At 41.6% G+C, this 15,815-nt stretch overlaps 1 protein-coding gene across 8 annotated transcripts in view; it reads right to left on the bottom strand.

Annotated features, from left to right (window-relative positions):
* Positions 1–15,815, bottom strand: part of ST7 (suppression of tumorigenicity 7) — a 241,802-nt gene that overhangs the window by 208,739 nt on the left and 17,248 nt on the right. The gene's annotated exons all lie outside the window — the stretch shown is intronic.

Here is a 15,815-nt window from a genome sequence, read left to right as displayed (position 1 = left end):
AGGAATCCTAGGTTCACAACACCATAGGCCACAGAACAGAAAAACCTTACAGCCAGAGCTTTGGAGAGTGAGTTCCAGATGTCGGTTTTTCAAAAGAGGTAAGCGCCTGTGGTTGCTAGGATTCCTCAGTTTAGTACAAGTCTTACCATCAAAGAGATCCGACAGTATTTCGCAGGAAAGGTGCTGTGGGTATTTTCAGCAGGATAATGATGCACTTAGCATTCCTGGCCTCCAGGCATTAAAGGCCAGTAGCACTGCCCGTCCCTGCGACGACGACACAAAGCCAACACCCACATTTGCACGTGGCCCCCGCTGGGACAGCAGCGACCCTCGCAACCTCAACAACACATTTCCCCACTAGCTTAAATGAGTCACGCAAAGCTCTGAAGGAGCTTTTCCCAATAGCTCGATTATTCTTGACGGGCGACTGAAGTGACTGGAGATGAAATGGAGATGAGGCAGGAAATCGGACTAACCCCTAAAGGAACGCGCTGCTTAACAATGTCACAGAGGTCACCTTGCTTTTTTGGTCCACTTGTTTCCCTCAAAAAAAAGCTAGTTACCTCTAAGCCTGTGAGGTCCAATCTGGTAGCCGCTAGCTCTGTATGATTATTTACATTTGAATTAAAAATTCAGCTCCTTGGGGGCACCAGCCTCATATGCTCAACAGACTCTAAATTAAAAAACGTCTCCATCATCAGAGAAAGTTCTACTGGACTGCACTGCTCCAAGTCTTCTAAGTATGTGACAAGGTACAACATTGACATTTTGAAGGCAGTTCACAACAAAGAGAATTCTTTGGGGACAATAACAGAAGGCCCTTCCGCATCTCCAAACTCTTTTTAACATTTGGCTGTGGGGACAAAATTCCAGACGCGAGCAAGATTAAACAGAAACTTCAAGTAACACCGAGTTGATTAGCATCTACACAATGGATCAGCTCCCTTATCTCCTAAACAAACTGTTCTTTGAGATAATGGCGATCAGTGAAATAATACTTGGAAAGTGCCTAATCTTTCTCTCTTCTCCAGATATCTTGTAGCAAGGGCCAAACTCTGTTTTGTTAACACGAGAACTGTCCTGAGGCTGTGCGCCTCCCACCAGGCTCGGGGAACCCTTGGGGCCTCCGGCTGGCCTGCTCCCTTCTGTTCCCCGTCACTCCTGTCGTGTCGTCCTCACAGGGTTTGTCATTCCACGACTTACCACACCTTGAAACTGTGCCAGAGAAGGGGCCCGGGGAGGGGGGGGGGTGAGAAGGGGGCGGGGGGGGGGTGCTAGCCCCCACAGATCTACGTTTACTATGTAAATTCTCGAGAAAGCATTTGAGAAGACCGCAACAAAGGACTTTGGTCCTTTCTACTATTTGAAACTTTAAGACCAGGGTAGTGATTCTGTCATAATTCCTTGCAAATCAGAGTTTGCCAAAACTTCCAGTGGACGAAAGTTACTAACAGGCCTAGTGTGTGTGTGTGGGGGGGGGGGGGGGGGCTGGGGCTCAGGTCACGACCTCAGGGGCCCTGCCTCTCCTTCCCCCCTCCCCTGCCCCCTGCTCCCTCACTCTCTCACCCTCTCTCTCAAATAAATAAAATTTTTTAAAAGGGGGAGGGTGCCTGGGTGGCTCAGCGGGTTAAGTGTCTGTCCTGGGCTCCGGTGGCCCTCGGATGAGCCCCCGCAGCCTCCCTGCTCAGCGAGGGGCCTGCCTCTCCCTCTCCGCCCGCCCCTCTCCGCCCCTCTAGGCCCCTCTGGGCCCCTCTCATGCTCTCACACCATCCCCCTCCCTCTCTCTCTCTCTCTGACTCTGTCTCTTTCTCTCAAATAAATAATAAATAACTCTGGGAAACAAACGGAGGGTTGCTGGAGGGGAGGTGGGTGGGCGCAGAGGGACCTGCCTGGCGGGCATCAAGGAGGGCACGTGTGCCATGAGCGCTGGGCCGCATGCAACCGAGGAATCACTGAACCAGCACGGAAACTAATGATGTACTAGGCACTGGCTAATTGAATTTAAATTTAAGAATAAAATTCAATAAATAAATATAAATTAAAGGGGGGGTTCCATCTCCTGTCACCTGGAAGGCAGTACAACATGAGCACGACGGGGTCCCACCCCTGTGCTACCAGGAGCGACGGCTGGGCGGCCTCAGGCAGATGGCCCGGTACGCCCGGCTGCGTCCATAAAGTGGGGAGATCCCCTTGCAGAGTGCTCATTAGTACATCGCAGGGGCAGAAAGTACTTTGTTCGAGTTACATCCGCCCTTGCCGGTCCTTCTGCCTGGGATACTCTGCCCTGGTAGCTCATGGAGCCGCTTCCTTCTCATTCCTTAGACCTCACTTGCAATGTCACCTCCTTAGAGACGTCCTACCTACCCACTCAAATTCCATATATTCTCCTGTTAGTCTCTATGACAGCCACCTGTTTAGCTCCTCCCTGGCACTTCTCACAAACTAGGAGGAACTTATATGTTAATTTAGTCCTTCATTATCAGTTTTTTTCACCATAATGTAAGTTCCATGAGGACAGTATGTCCCGGGAGAGTAACACGACTGTTATTACTGCCACATAGCGGACTCTCAATAACTACCTGGCAGATAAATGAATGACTATTTAGATTAAACACAGTTAACTGTCTCCTTCCTACAGGACTCTTATACTTTTCCAAGCAAATATACATGGTGATCCTTCTCAAGGTCCATATGGTATGTAGTGTTTCTCCAACTTTCTCACCACAGAGCACTTTTCTTGAAGAACATCTTCATATCTCCCAGAACTAATGTTCTAGGGGATACACACTGGAAAAAAAAAAATCAGCTATGGACACCCATTCAGTTGTGTACTGGAAAGCGTAAATAATACCCAATTGTCATCTAGGAATTTTATCCACCTAGCTTGACAAAAGAGGGTTAGTTACCCATTTGCACCATGAGAAAACACCAAAATAACTGAATCACACACCAGGTGATATTCTGATCTCTGTGGATTGATAAAGAATAATGGATCTACTCAAAAAATGACAACTAATGAACTGGAGAAAACACATAATAAAGATTTTTATATCTGCCTGGCTAAGAAGAGACTTACCTACATGAACAAGCCTGATACAATAAGTAGCACCAACAAATTCATATCATATATCACCAGATCAACTCCTGTGGCAGTTGGTAGAGTTTTTAAACTCAATTTCTTAGACAATTTTTTCCAAGAGGCATTATCGCACAATTAGACATAGAGGCATTTGAATTTGTAAGGCTCAGATGTACTCAGTTATATACCAGGATCCTAACACCAGGAATGAGGAAGAAGCAAAAACAGTCTAACAAAGGAAGACTAGAAAAGTATAGTCTACCATGTGGTCCACCCCAATCTGTAAAACAGCTTCCTCCTTACTTGGGACTGCTTTCCATGGGCTCCTAATCAAGTGCCAGCCCTTGTCATTTAAGGCTTATGTCACCTTCCTGCCCACTCGCATCACTTCACCAGGAAGGATCTACTCCCCTCACTTGACATTCACTGGTCATGTACATAAGGTCATAATGCCTTTTATGTGCAGCAACTTGTTCTTCAAAAAGCTTTCAGGTAAGTAAGTAAATAAACATAGGGGTTTTTATACGTACATAAAACCACTTCAAAATGGAGTGGGTTAATAATACTATTCCTAACGTGTCAAAGGGAAAAGACGAAAAGAGATTATAGTCTCCCCCAAGTAGGAGCAGAGCCAAGGCTAATATCGAGATCTCCTGGGTCAGTAGTTCCTTCTTCCCTTCCAACTATTCACTGGACTTGTTATGTGTATTAGTGAGGGTCTCAGCAGGAAACAGATACCACATCCACATCAGAATACTTTGAGGAGAGTTTAAGAAAGGAATCATTTACGGGCAGCCCAGGTGGCTCAAGCAGTTTAGTGCCACCTTCAGCCCACGGTGTGATCCTAGAGACGCAGGATCAAGTCCCACGTCAGGCTCCCTGCATGGAGCCTGCTTCTCCCTCTGCCTGTGTCTCTGTCTGTCTCTCTCTCTCTCTCTCTCTCTCTCTCATGAATGTGTGTGTTTCTCATGAATAAATTAATGAAATCTTTAAAAAAGAAAGGAATCATTTACAGTGGTGTGGAAAGAGTATAAGGTAATCACAAATGATAGTACAGTACCCTAGGACCATTACCATTCCCGAGACGAAAAGAGAAAGAGGGAGTTACCAGACCAGGAAAGTGAAAACCATATGGAGAATAAAAACCATATAGAAATACTGTGGTTAAAAATAAATAATAATAAATAATAATAATAATAAAATAAAAAAATAAAAATAAAAATAAATATAAAATAAAGAAATACTGTGGTTTGGGTAGAAGAGAACAGCCAGATGATTCACTTTCTCTAGGCCTTCCAATCTCCAACCGGCCTTCTTCCCATTGGCTAAATCCAACCAGAAGACAAAAGACTAGATATCTGACTGAGAAAGTTCATGTTAGTCACCACCCATGGCCCAATGTAAGGGAATGGAAGAGTAAAAGCGAATTTGAAAGAGAAAACAAAAGGATGATTGTACATTATGCTTTTTCCAATCATTTATTTAAAAGGGGGAAAGAAGATACTACATATATTCTCAGCATCCATTTCCCTATAGTGAAACCACTGTTTGCACACCATATTTAAGAACCTCAAATTTATTTCCCTTTTGGATTCTGGTCACTCGGACAGATTTCTTCCATGTCAAAATATTCCTTCAAATGTTTTAATGAATTCATTATATTCATTTTAGTAGCTTAGTAGTATAGTCTTTGGTATAAAAACACCACCAAAGGTATTCTCTTAATCTAAAAACACTGTATCCATTGGTTTCTTGTTTCCTTGTTTGGTAGTAAATATACCTTCTCAGATCCATGTAATATATTCTATTATAAAAATCAGACTAGGGGATCCCTGGGTGGCTCAGCGGTTTGGCGCCTGCCTTTGGCCCAGGGCGCGATCCTGGAGTCCCGGGATCGAGTCCCGCATCGGGCTCCTGGCATGGAGCCTGCTTCTCCCTCTGCCTGTGTCTTTGCCTCTCTCTCTCTCTCTCTCTCTATCATAAATAAATAAATAAATAAATAAATAAATAAATAAATAAATAAATAAATCTTTAAATAGATAAATAAAAATAAAAATCAGACTATATTCCCCCAAAGAATTGCATTTGCTTCCTTGATCAATGATTCTATTACTTAATATATACAAAAGTCACTGGCCAGTTAGACATTATATATTTTAGCAAATAATTGTGTCCTTAAGTTTCTTTGATACTTTTTAAAAAGAGTGTCTTTGGATTCCAGCAAGTTAAGTATATTTACTAATCAAGACCAAAACATCTTCCTTTGTGCTTCAAATGAAAATTTAGAACCTTGAAGACATTATGCTAAGCAAAATAAATCAGTTACAAGAGGATAAATATTATATAATCTTTTTTACACTAGGTTCCTGGAGTAGTCAAATTTATAGAGACAGAAAGTAGAATAGTGGTTGCCAGAGGCCAGTAGTAAGAGAAAGGGAAAGCTTTGGTATTTAGTGGGTTTCGGTTTAATAGTTTCAGTTGGGGAAGATGAAAAAACCCTGGAGATGGATGGTGTATGTAAATACACATACACAATAGAAAAAAAAAGGAAATTCAGAAACTAGGACATCTGTCTGAACTGAGGCAAAAAAATTCATTTATTATCTCTACTTGCTTTTCCTATCTAAAAATATCTTTTACAAGATAATCAAAAGGTATCACTAATTTCTTAGCCAAATTTCTATCTTCAATGTATTTAGAATTCCTACTACTGTTTGGGCTTATAGTTTTCACATGAGGGGACTCAATTTCAGTCTGATCCTTCTAAACAAACTCTACTTCCCAACCTAGTCTCAATTCTTAGATTAAAAATTTATGTAATTTCAGAAGAAGTCTTCAGATTACTATGTACATGGCCCATGCAAGATACTGAAGTTTCAAAGATGATTAAGTCAAGATTACTGCTGTCAAGGAGCTCAGTTAGTGGAGGATATAAGTATGACTGGATAATATTTCCTCTTTCCCCAAATTCAAGCAGGTAGTCAACCCTGCTTATTGCCTCAGGGAAAGCATGTATCAAGATGGAAAAAGTAGGAGCCTACGAACCTTTCAGGCTTTGTCAAAACAAAAGACAAATTACTTATAACAGCTCCAAATGGAAACTACCAAATACACATCAACAGTAGAATGGATAGGGACGCCTGGGGGGCTCAGGGGTTGAGTGTCTGCCTTTGGCCCAGGGCATGATCCCCGGGTCCTGGGACTGAATCCTGCATCGGGCTCCCTGCATGGAGCCTGCTTCTCTCTCTGCCTGTGTCTCTGTCTCTCTCTCTGTGTCTCTCATGAATAAATAAATAAAATTTTAAAAGAAAAAAAAAACAACAACCAGTAGAACGGATAAATAAATTAGTCATAAAATCCACTGGAAGTACTACACAGCAAAGAGAATGAACAGACCGTTGGTGCAGCATCATAGATGAAACTCACAAATAAATAAAACGTCGAGGGGTGGAATCCAGACAGAAAAGAGTATGTATTCTATGATTCCGTTTATATAAATTTCAAAACAGGTGAAACTAATACATGGTAAGAGAAGGCCAGAGAGCAGTAACCTTTGAGGAAGAGGGTTAGCTCAGGGTTAGCGATATAAAAGGGCTTGAGGAAGGCCTCTGGAGTGCTGGATAATGTTCTCTCTCTCAATCTGGGAGACAGTAACACAGATGTGGATCATGTCATAAAAATGCACTGAACTGCAAACTAACAGTTTCTGCTCTTCCCTATATATCAATGTTATAGTCAATTAAAATTTTACTTTAAAATTTTTCTCTCATTTTCAGGGGAGATAGAGTAAAATACATAGTATATCAGATGGTAAGGGCTATAAAGAAAAAAATAAAACAAAGGGCATAAGGAGTGCCAGAGTATGCAGATAGATGGGAAAGGGATTTATAATTTTCAAGGTCAATAAAGGCTGAACTGACAAGTGACATTTGGTTAGAAACCTGAAAAGTGGGGCACCTGGGTCGCTCAGCGGTTGAGTGCCTGCCTTCAGCCCAGGGCGTGATCCCGGGGTCCTGGGATCGAGTCCCACATCGGGCTCCCTGTGTGGAGCCTGCTTCTCCCTCTGCCTGTGTCTCTGCCTCTCTCTGGGTCTCTCATGAATAAATAAAATCTAAAAATATTAAAAATGAATTAAATAAAAGGTTGTTGCTCCATGTGTATACACCAGAACAAAACAAACCAAGATAAATCCTTAGAGGAAGGGGATTCGTTGGCACGGACAGTTAGTATGCTGAACAAGAGTCAAAGGGATGGGTTTACCTAGACTAGAAAGAAACCAACCCAAACTGGAGAAAGAGAGTTGGAAAAGAAATGACTCATTTTTGCTTGCTCACTCACAGTGAAGACAAATATTAAACAATCACTAACCTCCCCATGCCTGAAGACAACACACACTCACACACACACACACACACACACACACGCGCGCACTTTCAATTTTTTGTCAAGGATCAGACACATAAGGAAAACTTCTAACAGAATGGTGACAAAAACAACAAACAAGACACTTTACCAAATTTTTATGTTTATATTTTTATGTAAAAATACATAAATATATATAAGTATATATATGAAATATACATACATATTTGTATATAAAAGTACATATAAGCATATATAAATGCATATTTATATATTTATAGATATGTTTAGGGGGCAAAACAGAATGCTATTTTTATTTTTTTATTTTTTTATTTTTTTTTCAGATGCTATTTTTAAATAGGGGGTGACAGAACTATACACTTCAATGGATGAATTTCTCAGTCTATAAATGATACCTCAATAAAGATAGTGAGGCCATGACTTCAACTCCCAGGATGCACCTGATGAGGAGAGCTACAAAAAGCTAGTCCCTAGCTGTATGTGTCTACTGAGCACCTGAAACGTGGCCAATCCAAGCTGAGAGGTGCTACAAATATAAAACACAGACCGAATTTCTTAGTACAAAAAAATATACTGTAATTATCTCAGTAATTTTGTATACTCAACACATGTTGAAATGACAATATTTGGGATATATTTGGGTTACATAAAACACATTAAAACTAATTTCATCTATTTCTTTTTACTTTTTTAATGTGTCTTCTGGAAAAATTTCAAATTTCATATGTGGCTCAAGTATGGCTTATATATTATATCTCTATTGGATGGCACCACACTAGTTCTATGTTCACTGAAGACAAAGAGTCTGTCTAAATAATGTTTGTGTCTTCCAGGGAGCCTGAAGCATAGGAGACCCTCAGTAAGTATTTGCTAAATAAATAAGTAATGAATGTTTTCACAGCAGTAGTTTCAACCATGTCATTTTGAGAGTGCCTTCTGGAAGTGCATCCATCCTGAGGAAGGCAGACAGTCAGGTCAGGTAACCTGAATTGCCTATTCTTGCCTTTCGTTGATTATTTGAAAGTATTTTTGGTATGCCTTAGAGGTCACGACTTACCCCCTCATACGTTAGTTTAGTACAACGATCATTTTAATCACTAGCCTCAATTATTTCAGTAGCTGTGGTCACAGAGATTTCTAAAACTAAGAAATGCAGAAATCTACTGCCTTATCTTTTAAAGCCTGCCCTCTAGTGCTCATATTATTAGAATACATTTGTCCACAAAGATCATTTGCTTTACAGTAAAACTTAAACTTAACTATGAAATCTGCACACAACATTATGTTACAACACTCAGAAAAATAGAGTAAAAACCAAATGTTGCAGATAGCTAAAGTACTGGCCCCAAGTGAACCAGTTTAATGAAAGGAAGTCGAAGAGAAAACACCCTTCAATCTCATTTTTTAAAATATCAGCAAACACTCCATTTTTATTAAAGCGGACAAACTCAACCTAACTTCCCACCAATATCACTTCCAATTATACCCACTCAAATAAACACTCTTCCAGATTGATCAAAGTAACTCGAAGTTGGGACACGGGCTGATTCAGGAAAATACTTAGGAGTCCGCCTATAGAATTATAAAAATGTCTCGAGCACTTTGGATTTTTATAGGTCAGAACAGGGGTTAAATATCCCTAAACTAGCAAAGGGGTAAAATAATGCATAGTATTAGGACTGGCTAGGAAGTTTCTGGGAAATAAGAAAAGAGGAGCGTGGTCATGGTAGGCGATTCCTAGTACCAGATAGAGCCTGACTCCAGAAGTGGGAACACGAGGAGCCCCTGGGCGACAGGCTTCCTGGGAGGTTGTTCGAGAGAGCAGTAGTAAGGTCAGTAATGAATCTGCAGAACTGAGTGCCAAGAGCAGTCTTAGGGGAAATAATATGTACGACGTTCAAGGCGGTGGTGCCCAGTCAAGAACCCAAAGCAGAGGCCAATTTTCAGTGACAAGAATAGAACACCCGAGGAGGAGCAGTTTTCTGGCCGCAGCCTTGAGCAGCCAGGCCAGTGATGCCACAGCAAGTCCAAAGGCCTGGGGAGGGTGCATGACAGGATGCACGTTCTCAGTGAGTCACTCCCGCCCATGGCCTCCTATACCTCAAGCGTATCCCAGCTTCACGGGGACTTCCCTAGGACCCAGCTAGATGCCCAGGGATGAAAAATATCCACAAATACCAAACCCATTTACCTGGCTGCACATCAAACATGCGACCACTCATTTATAGCTTATAGCCCTTCTTTGAGGTGACTATGAGGATAATGAAGAGGAATTCTCTAGGACACTGAACTCCAAATAATACATTTGTTCACTTTGCAAGAAGAGAAGGCCTAGACTCAGAATCTTATATAAATTCCTGGGCAGTGGCTTACGTCCTGCTGAATAATCAGGGACTTGAAAGGAGTGATACTAAAGGATTGGTGGCTAGGAAGTTGAAAGATCAGAGACTGTGGATGGACCGACCATTTGAAAGGGCTCGGAGGATGAGAATGCACACACACAAATTCTCAGGAAAAGGCTCAACTGAAGAAGCAGTTCTTAATCATCCTCAGTCTCCTTTGTTGGTTCCTCCCTTTCTTTCCAACCTCTTGGAGTTGGAAGGCCCCAGAACTCAATCTAGAGCTGCTTCTCTTCTCTATCTATACTGTCTTTGAGTAACCTTATCTAATCTTATGGCTTTTAATACTACCTATAGATTGTGTCCAAAAGCTAGGTCTATCGCCAAACTCAAATACCCAACTATCCACCTGACATGTCCATTTGAATGTCTGAGTATCTTCAACTTAACATACCCAAAGCTAGTCTTCCCCAAAACCTGCTCCTTCTTCCCTTCAAACTAGACTTCTCCATTTCACTTGATGCCAACTGGGATGGGTACATGGATGCTCTCTAAAAAGAATCTGATATTTAGTAATAATTTTCTTAAAAATTGAAATAGCTAGAATTCATTCCTTCTGACAGTGGCATCTGAGAAAACTATCCATTAGTTCCTGCTACCTAGATCTGTGGCGATGCTGTCTACTTTTGTCTTTTCTGAAATCTAACTCACCTTTTCATTTAATTCTGAAAATTTTCACTTTTCCTTAAATTGGCAAGGATTAGTTGCTATTGCTTGCAACTAAAACCCCTTACATCCTGTATAACCACTAGCTTTCAGCTCACTGACTCTTCTACTACCCCTGACTCCCAATTTGCCACCAAACTCTGTCCTCTATCCTCCTTTCCACTTAGAGTTAGGATGAAGAAGCAGTCCATTAAAATACACTCGAATCACACATGCCCAGAAATGTTCTGTATGTTATCTGAGAAATTCTAAAGATTAAAATGATCTTTCACAGAAGTATTTGGTCCCAAATTGATTATGTTCAGCTATTCATGGAAAACATGAATAATAATAATGGGTAGGAAGTCTGTCAGAGGACATTCCCTGCAGCTCATCTAAAATAGCCTTACTCCACAAATTCTGATAATCCCTTCCTTTGATCCCACATGATCTCCATAGCAGCTAACCTCAGTCTAACACAATTAATTATTCACGATTTCATGAAAGGAAAGGACCACGTCTTCTCATCTCTACACCTCATGTCAGGCAGCCTCGATAAATGTTGAATTTTATCAGAAAGTAATACATAAAAAGCTTCACATTTTTAAAACAATCACCATACTTCACATGATATGCCCTCTATGTTGAACATGTTGTCGATTATCCACTACTAATAGATCTAAATATGAACTCTTGGCTAAGTCTTCCTACCATATTCAAAAATCAAGATGGGAATATACACGAACCTACAAAGTGCTTTATTACGTTGATATTTCTAACTAATTCATTAATTAGCTTAGGTCATATTTTGTGCATATCTTAAAAATAAGAATACCATGTTTACTCACATTCTTCATATCCCATCTTTTTTAAACAATGTCTTCTATTTAAACTTGACAATTACATGAATAAACAGAATGATCCACAAGAATTTCCCAATAATTTCTGCTCCTACCCCCTAGTTTAACCTTAAAATGTCTAATAGGTTGAACATATATGTCTCAAAGGTAACAGAATGTGTTTTTCCTCCAAATAATGTATCTTTCCTTTATAAAGGAAAGCCTCACAAAGGCATAGGCAAGCACCATCTAGTGGCAAAAAGAAGTACTCCAGAAAAAACAGTTAACATTGACAGATCAAAAATTAAATTAACTACCGAAATCTAAATCATGGACATTTGTTGTTCAGGAATCAATTTTGTTAAAATGTTTAATAACCATGTGGAGATTAAAAATAAGGCTAGTTTTAAGATAAAGATTCACAGTAAACGTCATTGGGACAGTGTAGGTTCAGCTGTTTACCTAAACTCTTGAGTGAACATCCTCAGCTTGGGGTAGAAAGAAGTAAGCAAACACCTGCATGGAGCACACCCACTCTGCTAAGCACCAGGCACATTCACATATGCTGCATCTTACTGAACCCCCACAACAACTCAGTAGACAGGCCATGAAAATTCCCACTGTACTAATAAGGAAAGTGAACCTCAGATACTAAGCAACTTCCCTTAAGTCATACAAACATCAAGTGACGGAGTCACCTCCCCACCCACAGCTCATCTATCACTCGGTGCTTGGGGAAAATAAAGTCCTACAACATGTCAACCGACCGGGCCTTACTTTAGGTCACACATAACTGGCTCCAACATGGGCTGCTGACGATCCCTTAGACAATCCCCTAGACTTCGGAATTAATCCGACTGCTACCTAAAGAGGCCAGAGCCTGTCTTAGTCCTGAACGTACTCAAGTGTATCAGAAGGACCACGGACTTAGGTGTCAGGCCTACGTCTAAGCTGGCGGGAGCACACTGGTATCACCGAGCGCCTCTTACGCAGCAAAGCCCGGGACTGGGGCTGGGGCTGGGGCTGGGGCTGGGGCTGGGACGCAAACGTGCTGGGGAAGAAACACCTGCTCTCACAGAGCCTACAGTCCTGCCCTGAGTAACTGTCCGTCTAGTGGAGGAGTGACATGCTAATGTAGCCTCTTGGCTCACTGGGAGAGACTACCGGACCCATAACCTGGTTTGGGGCAAAAAGGAGGAGTTTCTTAGAAACTGTTTTAACTGTATAAAGAAAGGCCTTCACAGATAGGCCTTTACATATTACTCACCCCAACTTTCAACATTTTCTTCTCTTTGTCCCTCTTTCCTCTCTCTCTCTCTCTCTCTCTCACACACACACACACACACACACACACACGCAGCTAAGATGAATATGTGCAAACTGGAGCATGTACTAGAACTTCCACCTTCTCGAAGACAGGCCCTTTACAACACAGTTTAATTCTTCAAGTCCTTACATCTTCGCCCATTTAAGAACTGAAGGATTTAGGGACGCTCGGGTGGCACGGTCATTTGCGCATCCAACCCCTGGTTTTGGCTCAGGTCATGATCTCAAGGTACGGGATCAAGGCCCAGAGCTCCAGGCCTCCATGCTCAGTATGTAGCCTGCTTGAGTTTCTCTCTCCCTCTCTCTCTGCCCCTCCCCCTGCTCATTTGCACGTTCCCGGAGCTCTCATTCACTAAAATAAATAAATAAATAACTCTTTAAAAAAAAATAACTGGAGAATTTAACAAGTAGATGATGGCACAACTTAATGAAAAAGGATAAGACTTTGAAGCCAGGTCCGTTGAAATTCCAAGTCTGCAGTAACTAACAGATTATTTGGATTTTTTTTTTTTTTAAATAAGGGTGGGGAGGGAACGCTTTTTTTTTTTTTTTAAAGATTGTATTTATCCATGATCCATGAGAGACACACAGAGAGGCAGAGACACAGGGAGAGGGAGAAGCAGGCTCCATGCAGGGAGCCCGACATGGGACTCGATCCCAGGTCTCCAGGATCAGGCCCTGGGCTGAAGGCAGCACTAAACCACTGAGCCACCTGGGCTGCCCAGGAGGGGACACTTAAAGAGGAGTTCACCTCTTCTCTTTTGTCCCTGAATATTTCAGTTCTCAACTCATAAGGAGGGCCAAGCAAGGTGGCCCGGTGATAACACACAGTGGGGAGCAGCACCAGCACAGAGTTCCAGCTGCGGGGTGAAGAGAGCATCTGTGCAAGAGAGCAGCCCCACCTGGGGTGTCAGGGCCCAAGCAGCATAAGAAGGTTGTAAGAACAGGTAGTGACCCCATGTGTGATGCCAGAGCTGAGTAATGTGAGCACGACATCTCCTTAGCAGAAGTGGAGACAGATGCAGAGGCACTAGTGCCGGAGCCCAAAGAGGCCTCTGCGGAGGACTGCTCAGCATGTGGTTTCAGGATCCAAGTGTGTCAGAGCCATAGTGAGGTGAGGAGGGATATTAAGAGACCTTGGTTACATACAGATACATTGAGCAAATAGTAAAAATATTAAGGATAAGGGGACCCAGGTTTCTCACTATCAGTGGAGCAATGAAGGAAAGGAGGAAAACTAAATGAATCTCAGATTAGATTGGAATCTGAGGTATCAACATGAACTCATGATTTCAAGGGAGACAAGGAATACGTAGATATAAAGAAATATACATGTCTATATCTACATATATTCCCTTGCTCTGTCCTCTTGAAAGGACTGGGAGCAGCAATACTCTAATAGCAAAAAGCACACCTTATGCCCAGATCTTGGCTCTAACATTTTACTCCACTAAAAGGAAAGAAAGTTCCTTAGAGAAATTGTCGATTCCAAGGCTGGAGCCGGTAAAGTACAAGTTGTGACCAGAACGTCTTAGAAAGTAATCAAGTCCTCAAAGAATGACAGGGACATGTCAAAAGAATGTAGAAGCCAGTTTGAAGGGGCTTACCTATGCCAAATCTGAGACAGTTGAACCATCAAAATAATAATGAGTAACAAATCATAGCCCCTGAACAAAACAGGAAACCAGGAATCCATACTAGTATCAAGAAATTAAATGAAGGGGCGCCTGTATGGCTCAGTAGGTTAAGTGTCCGACTCTTAGCTCAGCTCAGGTCTTGATCTCGGAGTCATGAGTTTGAGCTCTACAATGGGCTCCACAATTAGCCTACTTAGAGAGAGAGAGAGAGAGAGAGAGAGAGAAAGGAAGAAAAAAGAAAGAAATTCATACATTAGAAGTCTGATGAAGAATTTACATGGTTTCAAGGGACTTCACCAAATACTAACTACAAAACAACAAAGAGTAACTTTACAGTCCTGAATCCCTGCAGATACCAGCTTAATCAAGTTATCAAAATGAGCATCACCACTAACAGGACAAATAAAAATAATATACCACCTGAAAGGATCCAATGTGAAAAACAAAGCATCATTACTGTGATATTCCAGCCAAAGATGCATACACAGCTTGAACTTAATTACCGAGAACCACTGGCCAATTCCAAATTGAAGGGTATCCTACAAAATAACTGGCATATAGGGGCACCTGGGTGGCTCAGTGGTTGAGCGTCTGCCTTTGGCTCAGGTCGTGATCCCGGGGTCCTGGGATCGAGTCCAGCATCGGGTTCCCTGCAGGGAACCTGCTTCTCCCTCTTCCTGTGTCTCTGCCTCTCTGTGTCTCTCATGAATAAATAAACAAAGAACCTTAAAAAAAAAATAACTGGCATATATTCATCAAAAGCATCCAGGATATGAAAATCAAAGACAGACTAAGGAATTATTCCAAACTAAAGAAGACTAGAGAGGCTCAGCAACTAAATGCAATGCATGATTGCAAACCGCAACCTTTTGCTATAAAAAGCACATTACCGGTAACACTGGTGAGACTCAAATAGGGTCTCATAACTAGTTACTGGTTGGTTATTGATTAATTGGTACTGTACTGATTTCTGATTAAATTGATTATCAAAATCAATGTATTTTGATGGTTTTACTCCGGTTATGTAGAACACCCTTGTTTGTAGGAAATACATACTAAAATAAAGGGAATCACATCAACAATGTTCTCTCTAATGGTTCTGGAAGGAGGAAAAAAAAAAAAAAAAACAAGTAATGGTTCCCTCTTGCTACTAACACCCTAACACCAGAGTATTTATTACATTTTCAACTTCTCTGTAAGTTTGAGATTATTTTCAAGTAAAAATTTTAATTTTTTTTTTTTTTAATTTTTATTTATTTATGATAGTCACAGAGAGAGAGAGAGAGAGGCAGAGACACAGGCAGAGGGAGAAGCAGGCTCCATGCACCGGGAGCCTGACGTGGGATTCGATCCCGGGTCTCCAGGATCGCGCCCTGGGCCAAAGGCAGGCGCTAAACCACTGCGCCACCCAGGGATCCCTCAAGTAAAAATTTTAGTTTAAAAAAAATGAATAAGGGCTGCCAGAGAGGCCTCCATGTACACTGTCAGTTGTTCCGTATGAGCAACA

This window comes from Canis lupus, chromosome 14, assembly GCF_011100685.1.
Source record: "Canis lupus familiaris isolate Mischka breed German Shepherd chromosome 14, alternate assembly UU_Cfam_GSD_1.0, whole genome shotgun sequence".
NCBI lineage: Eukaryota > Metazoa > Chordata > Mammalia > Carnivora > Canidae > Canis > Canis lupus.
The sequence above is the reverse complement of the archived record's forward strand: the minus strand, read 5'-3'. Positions and strand labels throughout refer to the sequence as shown.